Source organism: Taudactylus pleione, unplaced genomic scaffold, assembly GCF_031769625.1.
Source record: "Taudactylus pleione unplaced genomic scaffold, aTauple2 ptg000015l, whole genome shotgun sequence".
Taxonomy (NCBI): Eukaryota; Metazoa; Chordata; class Amphibia; order Anura; family Myobatrachidae; genus Taudactylus; species Taudactylus pleione.
Window position 1 is genome coordinate 8,238,896 of NW_028284417.1, and position 17,551 is coordinate 8,256,446.

The 17,551-nt window shown below is 40.6% G+C and overlaps 1 protein-coding gene across 5 annotated transcripts in view; it reads right to left on the minus strand.

Annotated features, from left to right (window-relative positions):
- The window catches only part of FILIP1 (filamin A interacting protein 1), a 216,174-nt gene that overhangs the window by 112,654 nt on the left and 85,969 nt on the right, over positions 1-17,551 (minus strand). The window contains exon 1 of one of the 5 annotated variants that reach the window (XM_088471524.1): positions 12,597-12,643. The exons of the other annotated variants lie outside the window; for them this stretch is intronic. The gene's annotated coding sequence lies outside the window, so the exon portion shown is untranslated. Of the gene's footprint in view, positions 1-12,596; positions 12,644-17,551 lie in introns of those variants that run through there. 5 annotated transcript variants of the gene reach the window in all.

Below are 17,551 nucleotides of genomic sequence, written 5' to 3' on the forward strand. Positions count from 1 at the left end.
AAAATAGATTGGCAGATTAATACAGTAAATTATATTATAGAAACAATACTTGATTGGAACATGTTTATTTTAATATTTAATATGCCATCTATAAGTCAGGGCTGGGAAACCTTTTTTCCGCCGAGGGCCATTTTGATATACTGTATATAACATTATTTGCGGGCACAGTGCAGGCCACACCTCCTCCACATGATGTCACGGGTGTGAGGCTACAATCGCCGGGAATTACAGCAATGCTCGGATCCTCCAAGAAGCTGTAATAGCAGCGGTGTGACAGTTTGAAGGGTCCTAAGGATGCTCCATGTGGCACTGCTGCATATATTTTGGCTGCAGGGTGCCATCCTAGGCACCCTGCTAACCAGATGAGGCTAGCAGAGAAAAGCTCAGAGGGCCAGACCAAATGATTCCCTGGAGCCTTATACGACCCCCGGGCAGAAGTTTCCCCATCCCTGTTATAAGTGATCACAGTTTATGTTCTTACAAATTGACTGCTAATGTCTGCTTTATATCAAGCATTGGATGTGGTCCAATTGTTTACATACTATTTCAGAGAATATCATAGAACATATGAAATAAGAATATATTATTATTGCACTACATTTTAGATCTAAACCAGGGTTTTTAAACTTATGTTTTGTGATTCAAAATATACATCACTACATTTGTGCATTACCCGTAATAATGTATGAGGGTGGTTCAATAAATAAGGTTGCAAGACCTCTCATTGCATAAATTTATTCAACTTGTACATATACATATAATCAATAGTATAGCCTTGGTTCACATTATTTTTCCACAAATTCCCTATACTTGTCTAAGTATTTGTTCCAACGGTAAACCAAGGCATCTATCCCGGCTTAGAAGAAATCAGTGTCAAGATCCTGAAACCAGGACATGACGACTTGCTGAACATCACCATCGGTTGCTAATTGCCTTCCACCCATGTACTTCTTCAATGGTCCAAATAGATGGAAATTACTTGGTGCTAGGTCAGGCATGTACGGAGGATTGTCCAGTACCTCCCATTGGTAGATCCGTAACAACTCACGGGTGCGGTTGTCTGAGTGTGGCCTGACCAGCAATACGACGCCTGTTTGCAGCAACCCAGATCATTTTCGAATAATTTCCCTCAGCAACTGGCTCAATGTGTCACAATAGAGGACAGCATGCACAGTACCTCCCATGGTAAGGTAATCAACAAGAAGCACACCATTGTGGTCCCAAAACACGGTCGCCATGACCTTCCTTGCTGATGGAGTTGTTTTAAATATCTTTGAAGGTGAGGATGATGTATGTTTCCATGTCATGAATGCTTGCTTTGTCTGCTGTGTCACATGATGCACCCACATTTCATTGCCTGTAATAATACGCTGCAAGAACTGCACTCACTCCTCATGGTACCATGCCAAGTGCACAAAAGTCAATCCCATTCTATTGGTTTTGTGAACTTCTGTGAGATGCTTCAGTACCTAGTGTGAGCACTTTTTCCTGTACCCTAGTTGCCCATGAACGATGTTGTGCACAGTACCCACTGAGATGTTCAGTTCATCAGCAATATCACTTTATAAATCCATCTGTCCTTCTGAATCAGACCTTCAATGTGGCACCAACTGTCATCTGTGGTAGACATCCTTGGCTGGCCGGATCGCTGCTCATCTTGATCATCTGTCCTGCTGTTTTCAAAGGCAGTGCACCAAACCCAAACCTGATTATGTGACATGACATTAATCACCATTGACTTTGATAAGTTGGTGATGAATTTCAGCTACTGATGTGCACTTTAGATGCAGAAATCTGATCACAGTACGCACCTCAATATTTGCACAAGTTTCCGCTATCTTGTAACTTACTTTGGGACAGTATGACTAATGTGAGGTGGAGTCTACCTGCTCTGGCCTGATGGGAAACTAGAATGAAATAGAGAACATTACACGGGTATTGAACCGCCCTCGTACAATATCATTTTACTAATTGTTCATTTAATTTGCAGACAAAAGTAAAGCAAATAAATAAAATAAACTATATTATTAACAAAACAAACATACAAAATAACTATTCAAAGCTTATTCACAGTTATCATTTAAACCTATGGGTCCTATTTAAATAATATTTGAGAAAAATCCCCAAAAAGTTACATTCCTCATTACCACATATCACAGCGATTTGGGATGCCTTTGGCCACATTCATCATGACCTAGATGTTGGGACATGGGCTCCAATAGGAAACTTTTCCCAACGAAATCTAAAAAGTAATGTGATTGGGTTCAGACCTAGTAGAGCTAATACACTGCCATCCAGCTACACATGTGTGAACAGAAATTGCAAGCGATTGATGCAAAGGATCTCTCTTTGTTAAAAAATGTGTACATGGCTACACATGGGCTAACGCTATCTAAAGATGGTGTAAGTGACAGCAGCTATGCCCTGAAAAGCTAAGATTTCAGAGCTTGAAATATCAGTCTTTTATGCAGTCCCCATGGAAAGGTATGGGGACTGCATTTGCAATTGTAGAGAGGGAGAACAGAGCAGATATCTCCGACATCTGTTGTATTACCCAGGGGTGCAGAGAGGGGGTGGTAACCACCCACCTCCCCCCCTTACCTGTCAGTTTCAACAGCCTGTGGGCCTGATTCAGAGCCGGACTCTCTGACAAGCCGTCCTACCTGTTATTGGAGCGGCCTCCTGGGTGACCACCCACAGCTTATGCGAGCAGCCAAAATGATGGTCGCGATGGTCAAGACCATCACGACCATCGGGCTTGCGATGAGACCCTGCGGTAGGGTCTCGCTGCCGCAAGCCCAGAAGTGTTTTTGGCTCTATCAGAGCCAAAAGCACTCCCACTGACATCACTCACCATCGACAGCACGCCCCCTTTGGTGCGAGACCCATAGCGACGGCTGGGCCGTCGCTATTCGGGTCTCGCGCATGCGCACGACGGAGCTCCCTCCATCATGCGCATGCGCACTAGGGCACCATCGACCCGCTTGCGAGTGCTCAGCGCTTGCGAGCGGGTCTGAATCAGGCCCTGTGTCTCCACAGCTCACCACACGATGCGGTGTCCTGCGCTGGAACCAGGGAGGATAGTCCCAACCCGGATTTGCTCCTGGCTGAGGGGCACACAGTGCCAATACTAATTTTTTTTATTTTATTTAAGGAATTAAAATACTTACATTAGGCCACACCCCCATATTACCAGTGCCCAGCAAAAGTCACTACGGCCCTGGCATTACCCCCTTGCTAAATTACCTCAATGATCAGAAATGCAACAATTCTGTAAAAATAAAGCCATGTTCAGATCATTGACCACTTTTTTGGCTTTAATATATAGGCCCCTAAATGAGAAAAGTTATGAAGTTTTTATCTAGGCCAACATTTTATTATAGCATTATTCAAAGGCTCCACACTGCTTAAAGTTGTCTGCATAGATAACACGCCAGACTACATTTTCAAAGCTTTGAGATGTTTCAAATATTTGGCAAAGGGTAATGACACCACACTTCCCTTTTTGCCATGTATTAGTGATAAATGTGTGTATTTATCTCTTACTTCTGCATTCCCTAAGTGGTGCATTTCTGTATCCTAGCTTCCCTAATATGTCATTTTTTAACTGAATGTATGCGTGGTTGTGCTTTGTGAATAGTAAGAATGCATACACAGAAAGCAATATGATATGCATGCACAGAAAGCAATATGATATGCATGCACAGAAAGCAATATGATAGGCATGCACAGAAAGCAATATGATAGGCATGCACAGAAAGCAATATGATATGCATGCACAGAAAGCAATATGATATGCATGCACAGAAAGCAATATGATATGCATGCACAGAAAGCAATATGATATGCATGCACAGAAAGCAATATGATAGGCATGCACAGAAAGCAATGTGTTTTTGATAGGTGCAAAAATAGCAATACCAGAAATATTGTCTGATTTGCTGACTGAAAAGAGAATTGATACTGTATGACTGTGGCCAGCGGGTGAGCTATCTAATACTTAATAATAAGAACTTCTGTTGCTTACTGTCTCAATGTTATACAATAAGAGTAATCTACTAAGCAGTGACATTTTGCATACATTGATTAGTGACATTGAAGCTGGATTTGTGTACAGTGCAGTACAATTAGATTTATGCACAATGCGCATTAACTAGCCCAGATGGTTTTACACCTATTTGTCATCTTTGCTCTGAAATTGCTCCCCATACCAGGATATATATTATATTACGACAGGGAGGAAATCTGGTGGTTACTTCAAGGCTATGGATTGGTACAGTATAAAATGTGGGCTAGTGTTAAGACTGGAGGGTTAGAGATACATTTATTAATATAGCTTTGGTATTTTATAAAGTAATAAAAATTATTATGAGATAATGTTTAATTAAAGATCTTTACATCATTATAAAGACTGTACTAGACTGAAAAATAAATACTCCTGAAGTATATAAAATACCTGCCAAAGCCTAAAATATACATAGGGGAACCAAAATCGTCGCTCACACCACAAGCTAAATATTGTATTTGTTATAGATTTCAATTACATTAATCTTCTCCCTAGCATTTATATTAGGGACTAGCGGAGTCCATTGATGTAAATCCTATTTTGGATGGGACTCACTCCCTTATTTTTCTAAACTGTGTCAGTCGGGCACATCTTACAAGCTCAGTGTCTGGAGGCACCCTAATCACTAATCATATACATATCCCCATGCTTCACAATTCTTCTTTGGTGACAGACAGGTAATAAAAAAGATGATCTATGCCTAGTAACCAAGGGCACAGAGGATTGGGGAGGGAGTACTACTTAAACTTGCCAGTCTGGTTGGAGGCGCCCGGTGGGGGCCTGGGTCAACGACCACTCCCATTGCTCTACCCACTATCACTAGCTGCGCCTGTATAGCAGCGCAACCGCAGTGGCAGTTCGGGCAGTGAGAAAATGGAGACTGCTGCACAGCCAGCGGTAGTGGGCAAAGAGTATAATGTTACAGCTGGGGGTGATCGCACTGTCTGTTCCGATCCACTGGAGCCTCCTCCCTGTGCTGAGTTCATGGTGCCACGCATAGTAGTTTCTTAAGGTGTTTTTTGGGAGGGGGCATGGCGACGCCTTCCGGAGTTGGCCACGCCCCCCGTTGGCCAGTCCCCTAGCATTATACTATGGCGCCAGCAATGATTTTCTATCATCACTTATTGCAGCAATAGAAGATCTGTTATCACAATTTACCAAGCAAATATCGCCAGAGTAATCCCTGGTCAAAACATTTGGTCTCTCACAACATGGCTTCAGTAGGGTATTGGATCAGCAAGAACCCCAAGAAGAAAGAAGTGACATTCAAAGCTATGTTCAAGTTTAGGATGTATAGCATACTTGCCTTTTTTTTTTTAACACCTCAGCAGAAGTAGCCTGGAGAGGAGTTGTAAGTGGCCACTGAGGGGGCGGGGTCAGACACTTTGTGTCCTTAAGCCCCAACCCCATCATGCCTTGATCATACAAAGTGTGGGCCTAATAAGAGGAGGCGGGGCCAAAATGACGCAGTTTGCATCATATTAGCCTCATCCACTGCATATGGACCCGGAAGTGGCCAAGATGTGGGAAATCCTCCACCCTTCCGGGCATCCAGGGGACTACCCAAAACATGAGAAGTCTCTCAAATATTCTGGGAGAATAGGTAAGTATCATGTACTGTAGCTGCACTTTTTTTTTTAAAGCAAAGTATGGGTTTTAATGTGTTCTTTTTTATTAAGATTAAAATAATGTACTACTGTACATATGAATGGCTTTTGGCCTTGTTCTCAGTATTTGGCTGGTGTGTGGGTATCTTTAAAAACCACTATCAGATTTGGGGAAAAATGTAGCAGCCTGCACGAGGCAGACATCAGCAAGTTCTCGGCAAGTCTGCCCAATGTTTAAAATGTTAAGTTTACAGGGAAATCAGGGAAAAGCTGGGAGCCCTGAGGACAGGTGGGTTGGAACTGATCCGAAATGTATATCAATTTATATGTAATAATGCTATAGTTACCCACAATTGCAGAGGAAATTACTATTATGGATGAATATGGATGTGGAGGTGCTCCCCTGAGAGTACATGTGTTAATGTTAAGTAGACGAAAGAAGAAAAGGAACTCTCATCTTTGCTGTGGGCACTCTTAGACAACATATTAAAATATAACTTTTATTATGTATGTTAAAATGATCTTAACAACAAACAAACAACGTACAACACATACAAAAGTATCAAATGATGATACAGCGAAAATATGAATAATAAATAGTATGATATTAGTGAGTGTTAATACTCAGTAGTATAGGCAGCAGTCATGTTCAAGTAAATAGGCAACTCTCTGTTTATAATCCATAGTAAGAAAATATATAATACCTGGTAATTGCATAAATAGAGTACCTAGTATAGTCTTCTAATAGACCAATATGTAGTCTCTTTAGCACTCACTACTTCTTATAGCCAACATATAACTACATATACATTTATATACAGTTTTTCAAAATGTAGTGATAGCATCCACCAATGGTACAATATGAATTGCCGCCCATCAATACCGGCAATAAGTCAATACAAATAAATGGTTCCACTGAACATACTGTGGTATACTGTAGGTTAGTAGTACAGGTAATTGCTATGTCTGCTAAACAATATCAGCCTATAGCCACAAAAACAATTTATATACTAATTAGAGTGGATCAGTATCATGTAATAGTTATGTTGGTTGCTATACAAAAATAGTTATATATAGAGAAAAATAGCTTTTGCCAAAAATATGGTAGTGTGTAGAGGTATCGCCAAAAAAATTAATATAAAGACAGATCAAGAAGGCAGCTGCTGGTCTTTGTGTGACATGCATTTATACAAAGAGTATGTTTAAAATGGTCAGGCCTGGGTTTGCCTTTTAAATGCTTGCCCCTTCAAAGCATTGGGCACACTTGCCGGAAACTTGCCGATGATAGAAGTATTCACTTTGGTATGTTCTGTGTGGGCCATTTAGATGAACCGTAGCAAATCTATCATAAACAACGTCTTGTATACACCACAACCAGCCAATGAAGGGGGTGGGGATAATTGTATTAAATATATATTGTTGTTACACCTGCTTAAAGTAATGCTAAAGTTTGGCATCAGAGATTGACTTTCACTAAATATCAGGCTTGTAAATAGAGGCAAATATTTTTCTGCTCTCTGTGTCTGCCAATAAACACAACAGTAACAAAAGTAAACTTTATGTAAATATTTACTTTGCTTCTACTTTTTCTTACTTTCAGATGAAAACCTCAAATCATTAAGCAGCTGAAATACTTATAACCAGACTGGCACACTTAAGCTGGCCACACATCTAAAGATTATCTGTCCAACCAGCCAACTAGTAGATTTGTTGGAATGAAAATCTGGTAAGGAATACAATCAGCAACTTGCTCCCAGACACTGAAAAATGGACCAAAACTGTTGTATAAACAAATAGTTTAAATCAAACATTTAACAAACTTGTCTGAAGACCATTTTCATCTGTTTTCTGGCATTTAGGAGTAAATTTCTGATCATCATTTACTCCCATTCCTTATCAGATTTTTATTCCAACCAATCAACAAGTTGGCTGGTTGGATGTAAGTTGTTCTAGTGTGTGGCCAGCTTTAGGCTACAAGTTTAATAGTGACTACAACCTAGGCACTGCCAGCATTAATGTTTGTAAGAAAATGGTACCTTTCTTTTAACCTTTTATCTCAATTCCAAAACTAAGACTTCTATTGTACATTAGCTATATTAATATTTTACAAATATGATAGATCGGATATGCAAATAATGTAATGAACAGAAGTGCTGGAGGTCTATTGGCCAAATGTGGGCCTGCTTAGGCAGGAAAAATACACTGTTTGCCATATACTAAGTATAGTCACAATTTCTGTGTGGGTACTATGGGGCTCGGGTTGTTGAGGTCTCCTAGATTTCCGCTAATGCACATGGATTGCGAAACAGGATGGCAGCAGCTGTGGTGCAGATGGCGGTATTCGCATCGCTTATCTTGCGTTCATGCTCAGAAAATGAGCATAAACAAATGCAATACGAACGTATCTACACTTATGACCAGAGAGGCGGAACTGGGGTGGGAAAGGCCGTTCTCACACACATAACTGTTGTCACAAAGAGCAACCCTAGATAAAATGTATTCACACACAAAAACAACCTTTAGACAATGCACCAATCACTGGACCCACACAAAGTTCACTCTCATTACATGAAAGAAATAAAACATAATACAGTTCACATATCTAAGTAAATCATTAATGGTTCTTACAATTACTGTCCGTCTACAGTCAAGCACATAATAATAACTTGCCCAAACAGCAATCTTCTGTTACATTCACAGCTGCTATCCAGCAAAACTAAAAATAAACTTTTTGCCATGTGAAAAGCTCTGCCCCTCTAGTACTACACATTCACCTGGCACCATGCATGCTGACAATGAGAGCTTGGACCACGGGAGTGCGTCCGGGGATTCCCCGCTCACCCAGCACTGATGGTAATACTGCCACAGAATAGTTGCCTCTGTTTATTTGTGGGCTTTTCTCCATCTTGCAACTTTTCTATTCCTGGACATCTGTTCCCCCTGTCATTCCGTACCGATTTAATTTGTGTTTCCACATATATTAAAGCATACAGTATGTCCACCTTTGTAGATATTTGTATTTTCTAATCATTAAATGTAATAGACACAAAGGGCTCATATAGAGTTTGCTGTACATGTGGCCATTTAGTCTATGTGCAAATGGCCATCTACACCAGTGATTCACAAACTTTCTTGAATAACGGCGCCCTAACATTTTTTTCATTACACCCCTAGGACAAAAGATCTTATTAAAAAAAAAATCTGAAAAAAATATTAAATTGTGCTTACCTGTCAGCCTCAGGCTCGTATTCATCAGAGGTTTTGGGTGTGAAAAAGTATCGCACTCGCCCCCGCATATCAATTCTAAATAGGTGAAAGCAGGACCCGGCGAGAATTAAATTAGTGAAAAGCGCTGTCATTTTTGGGGAAATCAGGCTGACACCCCGCAAAAGATGCTCTGACATGGGGGTTCACTATGGGTACCCCCGAATAGCCCTGCTAAAGGTATTTGGGGTGTTTAAACGGTCTCAATAGCTTTAATTTTGCGTCTTTACAAAAGTGGTGAAGAATAGCATTAAGCAAGTTTTTTAAAAAAAAATAATAAGTAGTCCCATCAAATTTGGGGTACCTGAAAATGGGTGCAAGCATATTTTTAAGTGGCTAAAGTGAACTTTTAAAAATCCACCTGCCATAACCACCCGCAATCAAAAAAACACCTGGGTCATACTTGGAGACCCACCCTGAGTCTAGTTTGCTAGTTTAGAAGTTTGTCCCAACTTTTTTTTTTCGCCACCAAAATGAAAGTAGGTACTTTTTTAAAATAATTTGACACAGAATACCTTTGGGGGACTGTCCAAGGGGTGCAGGGTGGTTTTTGGAAGTTTGTACCCCAAAACCCCAATTCTGCACTTTTTCTCGCCACCTATTCATAGGTGTTACTTTTTCGCTGGGTTGTATCCATTGACTTTCCACACCTGCGAAAAGTCAGAAGAATTGAATACGGAGATAAGTCCAGAATGGCGAAAATGACATAATCGGCAAAAAAGTATTGCCGATAACGGCTGTTTGCAACTAATTGAATACGGCCCTCAGGCTCAGTTATGTTTTGGTTATGCTTCTGTTTGCCCACATATTTTATGATTGGCAGCCACAGCTCTGGTTTTGCCTATCACATTGACCATTATTAATTTTATTTGGTCCTGTAAGTGCCACGTGGAACCCCAGTTTGGGAACCATTGATCTGCACACTTATATCTTCACATCAGATGCATCTTGTGTTAGGAGTAATCTTCAACATAATGCATAGAGGCATATTTAGCTCCCATCTTGTGTAGGCACAGAAGTAATATTTTACAATTTACCAACATAAAAAGAAAAGTGCATGTCCGCACTGTACTGTGCTCCACTTGCACACGAACACCCCAATTCACCTCTCAAAGCACAAGGGCCTCAAGTGTCAGATAGGTGCGACAAATTGTGCACATGTGCAGCAACAATAACACATTTTATGCAAGATACACAAGTTTGCCCTGCTCTTAGGCCCGTATTCAATTAGAGACAAAAAAACGTGATTGTCGAAAAAGTTTCGCCGATGCGATGTTTTCGCCCTATTCAATTCCGGAATGTTTTCACATGTGCAAAAAGATTCGAAAAAATTTCTCCACCCATAGGCAGGAGGAAAGATGTTCAAAATCTCTATTTTTGAGTAAAAATGTGGGGACTTGGAGCCTGAATCAGGTTGGTTCGCATGCTGCGTTCGCACGCACCCCCACTTGCTGCAAAAATAGCTAATGAATGCAATCGCACGGCAACCGCAGCTCTATACCAAGACGCCGACCACTGTATAAAGCCGCCCACTTCCCATGACATGCATCCGCAAGTCAGCAAAAACATCAGTAACATCGGTAACATCCGCACAGTTGTGGTTGACCTGACCCTACCGCAGAAGCTGCTAAACTTCCTTTCACAATCTAGACTTCTGCCAGCGTATGCTATCACAGGGGCTTAATTGTGCACGGCCCTGTAATGGTGTTTAAATGCCCAGTTACACCTGTGGTTCTCTGACCACGCCCTGTCACCACCCTCAAACAGTCACTTCCTGTAAATCACTGTGTGAGGACTCTGCGTGCTCACTGCAATCGCTTCCCGATCGCAGTGGCAGGTTCGCACACGTGTTCTGCGTCTTATACGCATGAGCAGAATGCAAACATTGGCTGGCTGCGTGCGAACGCAGCCTTGTGACCCAACATGAATCAGGCCCTTGGTTCAGAACCATTCGGGCACCAGCCTAATGACTAAATAAGGCAAAATTTTTTTTATCTTAATACCCCCTAAAAATGTCATGTCAATTTTGGGGCGAAAATGTAAAAAGTGATGGAAAATGGGTCTAAAGTACTGGGTCAGGTATTTTGGGGGGCTGTATAGATGGGACTGGTGTTTTTAGGATTGCAGGGGGCTGCAACAGGTGTATTTTTAAAAATATTTTAAAATGAACTTAATTAACACAAAAATATACTAGTACCCATTTTAATGTACCCCCAATTTAACTACAACTTTTTTATTTCACCCAAAAAATTGATTTATCTCATTTTTCCACAATAATGAAAAATCGCATATAACAGCCCTTTGACTCACTTTAGCTACCCAAAATACTTTTATTAGAGCTATTAATACACTTCTATATTGATTACCAGGGTCACTTAGGCTTTATTTGGGGGTACAGACTGATTTCCCCAATATCTGCATTTTCGCCTGTTTTGGAAATGAATAGGGTGATAAGCGGGAGTGCGCATTGTGAAAGTATGAGATAACTTTGTGTACAAACAGGCGAATGCATCGGCGAATGCTTTTTTGCCGGCTGCGACTTTTCGTCTCTAATTGAATTCGGCCCTTAATCAAGGCCATTGGATCTATTTTCCAAGCAGAACAATTTGTCTGGATACAGTAGAGATAGTAGATTGTAGCTATCTAACAACTTAAAAGCAACGCAGTTGTAATGTAGCAGCATCCTGAAACCTTGTTTCACCACTAAATGCATTGTTGCCATTCCATTTAGCTATATACTTGTCACTCTGCATGCTTATATTCATTATCTGCATTTATCCCATTAAGTATTGGTGCATATAGGATTTGTAGTCTGCCAGATAAAGGGGAATGGGTGTCATGGAAGCTTGCACAGGTTTTCTATAAAGTTAACTAATATTTGAATTCCATTTAAATTAATTTTGATATTTGAATTACAAAAATGTTTTACACTGTTACTTTTTTCAACTCAAAGAAACCTTTTTAGTGACAGAACCTGTAGATTAACCCCTTAACCACCAGTGTGATCCAGACATTATAGAAATTACACACCACTTGTGTCAGGCAGATAGCAGTAAATATAGTTAGTGTACCTATAGAAGCCAAAACTTCTGGCAGGCAGCTCTGTAATGGTTAATGTAAGTATTAAAAGGCTGTTGATATACAAAGGCCGCTGAACTTTTGAGGTGTCTAAAATAACAATTTACTAAATTATTTCAGGTTTATCAGCATAGTTTGAAATGAGATTTGTCATTGCCATGCCTGAAGTGCGCAGAGATTAAAACATGTTAGAATAATATTATGCAGTTGATATTTCCTAACTAGCAGATTACTGTGATACTCAGCAATCCTGACATCCTATTTGAACATCCTCCAGTTTGTAAGTGAATTATAGACACCATCCTCTGTAATACATTTCCATGCAGCAAACATACAGTATGTATTTAACGTGCTTCTCAGTGCAAAGTACTTTACCCAATGACTCGTACATATACAGTACATGAGAAATGTTATGATGCCATGTATAGTTCTATTTTCAGGAAATACTCATTCATTTTAATTGTCCTGTCACAGATTAAGCAGTATGAACTGTGCACATAAATAGATATACAGTAATCCTGACTTCTGAGATGTGAATGAAGCAGAGGCAGCTGTAGTAATAATGATAGAGCAATGCTTACCTGTCTGATCGGCAGGTTCCCTCTCTTCTATCTTTGCTGATCTAATCATTCACCTTCACTGAACCTTCACCTAACTTTGACTAGATGCCTGTGCTTTCTCTTCCTGCGCTCTCACTTCTGCTGAGAGTCCTGTAACCACACCTACCTATTATCCAGTCCTCCTCCCTGTACTACATCATCATTGTTCTCTGGTTATGGTAGGCAGGGTTACCGATGATGTATAGTAGGAAGACTGAACAACATGATGTTATGACTGCAAGTGCGAATCATTTTTATAATGAACTTTTTGTTCCTCCTTAGAGTTTGGATTTGTCTGTTTTGTGGCTGTTGGAGTTACTGTGAGAATAGTTTTGAGCTGCTCTTTTCCTGAATCTGTGAGAATAAATTATACACTGAAGAATATATTTTCTTGTATTACACACAATCATTACGTGAATTAAGAACTCTGACCTCACTGATGCTGAATAATGATCAGCTCGTTGGTATGAAAGGCTGCCTAGAGTGTAATAGGTTACTATTTAACCATTCTACTGCACTGACTTTGTTATGCACACAATTCTGCCTTTGTCTACAGTGTGTAGAAATATATGTCAGATTGTTGCTGCTTTAGGTCTCTGACTTATTATTCATCTTCAGCAGCCTGGAGATTACTGTGGGAAGAAACTTGCCATTTAACTATTAGTGTATCTCAACAGTAACATAATACAAGTAACAAATGTTTTATATGAATTTGGTATTTTATTTTATTTTCAAAAATACTATTGATTCAAATGCACATATTCATTTTAAAGCTACATTAAAAATTAAGGGGCATTTCAATTGAGTGCGATGTGCTGCTGATCATTGCCACGATGCCCGTCTACTCACATTACCGTCTATTATGTTACACAGTCTTCGCTAATTTTCCCTCAGACATCTATGTTGTGCAAGGGGAAATTAACAAAGCTACTAGTGTGAAGTGCCTTTGCTTGACCGTTAAGGAGGCATTTTGTGGCCATGGCACAGAATAGATTTACCCTAAGTGGCCAAACATGCACTGATCAGTCATAACATTAAAACCACCTGCCTATTATTGTGTATGACCCCAAAACAGCTCTGACCTGCCATGGCATGTGCTCCACAAGACCTCTGAATGTGTCATGTGGCATCATCACCAAGACGTTAGTAGCAGATCCTTTAAGTCCTGTAAATTGCAAGGTGGTTCAGAGTTGCTAGCACATCCCACAGATTCTCGTTTATTTTTGAGATTTGGGTAATCTGGAGGCCAAGTCAACACCATCAACTCTTTGACATGTTCCTCAAACCATTCCTGAACAATTTTTGCAGTGTGGCAAGGCACATTATCTTCCTGAAAGAGGCCACTGACATCAGGGATTACTGTTCCCATGAAGGAGGGTGTTTTGTCTGCAATAATGTTTAGGTAGGTGGTACGTGTCAAGTACATCCACATGAATGTCAGGGCCCAAGATTTCCTAACAGAACATTGCCCAGAGCATCACACTGCCTCATCCGGCTTGCCTCTTTACCATAGTGCATTCTAGTGCCATCTCTTCCCCAGGTAACCGATGCACATGCACATGTTGTCCACATGATGTAAACAAAATGTTATTCATCAAACCAGGCAACCTTTTTTCACCTCTCCATGGTCAAGTTCTGATACTCATGTGCCCATGTAGACACTTTGGTGGTGTACAAGGGTCAGCATGGGCACTCTGACTGGTCTGCGGCTATGCAGCCCCATATGCAGCAAACTGTGATGCACTGTGTGTTCTTACACCTTTCTATCATAGCCAGCATTAACTTTTTCAGCAAATTGTGCTACAATAGCTCTTCTGTGGCATTGGACCAGATGGGGTAGCCTTCGCTTCTCACATGCATCAATGAGCCTTGGGCGCCAATGACCCTATTGCTGATTCACTAATTGTCCTTCTTTAGACCACTTTGGTAGGTACTAACCTCTGCATACTGGTAACACCCCATGAGACCTGCCATTTTGGAGATGCTCTGACCCATTCTAGCCATCACAATTTGATCCTTGTCAAAGTCACTCAGATCCTTACACTTGCCTATTTTTCCTGCTTTTAAAACATCCACTTCAAGAACTGAGTGTTTACTTTCTGCCTAATATATCCCACTCCTTGATAGGTGCCATTGTAACAAGATAATCAATGTTATTCACTTCACCTGTCTGTGGTTTTAATATTATGGCTGATTGGTGTATAAGTTTGCCACTTTTAGAAGGTGAGATGACCATTTAGAAACCGCAGGTCTTCGTTCCTCTAGTTTTTGTCAAGGACTGTGAGGCAGTGGCGTCCCTCCCCGCGGTGTCGCCCGTGGCAGGGAGGGACCCTTTGGCGATGCCAAAAAGGAGGCGTGGTCTCACAGGACGGGGGAGTGGCCTCGTGGCCCGAACCCCGTGGTCCCGTTCTTCTTACCGGTGGGGGAAGTTGGGTGTGCAGGAGGGGAGATGCGGACTGCCTTGTGGTTGCAGTGCCGGCTCCCTCACACTTTCAGGAGCCGAGTGCTGCACTTAATACTATAGTGCAGCACTCGGCTCCTGTCACTGAGAGGGAGTCTGCACCTTGGTGTCACCCCTCGGTGAGTGAGACCCGGGTGTGGCCCGCACCACCCCGCACCCTCCTTGTGACACCACTGCTGTGAGGCTAACCGTGAAACTTTATATGTTGGCACAATATCAATATAGCGTTTACCCAAATCTTGACAAATTGCTATAATTTTTGCTTGAGAGGGAGAGAGCGAGAGATAGAGAGAGGGTACTATATTTTAAGGACAAGGTGATGTAGTTTCAAAATGAGAGAAAACAAGCAGCAACTTGGAACAAAAAAGAGAAACATTAATTTAATGGAAGGGTTGTTTAATTTGCATAGTATTCAGTGTTAAAACAATCTGCTATGATCCTGTAAATGGACCATGAAATTGGGTCATGGGGTGTGAATCTATTTATGTGCCGAGTTTTATGCGGTGTCACAATTGCTTATAAAAATCCTATTGTTTTGCAGCATAAATTACTTCTTTGTCATTTTAAATGTGGATTAATTTTTTCGGTTTAATATTACATGTGTTTATCTTTTCTATGATCGAGCTCTGTGATAGAATACTATACCAGTATTTAATAAAGACAAAGACCAGAATTGTCTTCAAAGAATACTCATTAAATAACATTTGAAATATTAAATATATTTGAAATTAATAATTAGCAATTGATAAATTCAGTTTGCGAAAAAGGCTTCTCATTAAACTGGTCTGATGTCTATTTGGATTTAAAGGATGTCGCTTAAAACTATTAAACATCACTCCTAGTTATTACTGCAATGCTCCTTTCCGCTAGCTGGGTCCCAGGAACTTCTTTAGAGGTTGTGGTGCCATAAACCAATAGGTAAGAAGCAGCCAGAGACCGAGCATCTTCCCATGGTAGACATATTCAGCTACTAATGCTATAATCTTGGGGCTGTAGCTTCGGAAAACTGCAGCCCCTGAAATAACAGGACAATAGGATGGCAGAACATTTGCACAAATCCACCTTTGCTCCAATAGGAAAATCTGACCTAGCTCCAAATGAACAGTGGAAAAATGATAAAATAATGCTTACATGACCACACCAAGCAATAACAGTTAAACGATGAGGGACTGATTCAGAGCTGCACACAAATCGGCCAAAATGCGGATCTGTGTACAGTGTTACATGCATCTATGAGACCGCACCACCTGTATCCATCAGCATGTGAAAGTAGCCATCATCACTAAAAGCCGGCATTTACCTTTCTGAAATCAGACCATCTCTGTGTACGCTCAGCTGAGTATAGTGCGCAATTCATCTTGGACACCAAAGACTCCCTCAGAACTTTTAGCAAGTGAATGCTCCTTTACCGATGAGTTATACTCGTCAACAATAGAATAGAATTGACAAAATGTTAAACGCCAGCACTGCTGTCCATGTGCTTTTTGTTAGAGGTTTAAGTTTACATAATATATATTTAATAAAGGTAACATTAGATGGTAACCCAAGAATACACCAATAGTGAGTGTATTACAACCATTTAGATGCGTACAACTGTGAATCTTTGTTTTGCAGTCGGTCAAAGTTGTGTATGCTCAACCACGGAACATACGCAGTGTAGAAAATTACTAAACCCGGCCACAAAATAGGATTGAGTTAAACACAGAATCAGTCCCAGAATGTTTATTACAATACTTTTTGCTCATAATTTTCCAAATACAAAAATGAAAATAGTACAAAAGAAGGGGAAGGAAAATAAAAGGGGCACAAAATTGAGGCACGATTTTTATTTAATTGAGGTGTGTTTGACACCACTGTCTTACAACATGAGATTGACAGAAGTGTCATATAATTACTATTTGACCACCTCAAAAGTATATGGGAAAGATTTCTGGACTGCACAACCTGACTATATATATGATGGGAGGTGCTACCTGATGAGACTAATTGCAGGCACAGAAACAGACAAATCTCAGGTGCACAACTCATTAATAATATATATAAATGCAATAAAATGTTGCAATCAATAGAGGTTTTTAGCATAATCATGGCCAAGGTTATGGGCCTACCCTCCATATCCAGGTAACCTCTTTAGGGTAGGTCCCTAACATACTAGGGTTCAAATCCAGAGCGCAGGACACCTCCAAATCAGCCCAGCTGGTATATATATATGTACTAAACTTTTTTATTTTCATTCTTTATATGCAGCTGCAGCTGCTCCTAACTATCTCTTTACACTGCAGTTTCTTACTATGGTGGTGCCCTGGGGCAGCTTGGATGGGCCCGTTTTGGGGGGTCCTGTGCTCTGGATTTGAACCCTAGTATGTTAGGGACCTACCCAAAAGAGGTTACCTGGATATGGTGGGTAGGCCCATAACCTTGGCCATGATTATGCTAAAAACCTCTATTGATTGCAAAATTTTATTGCATTTATATA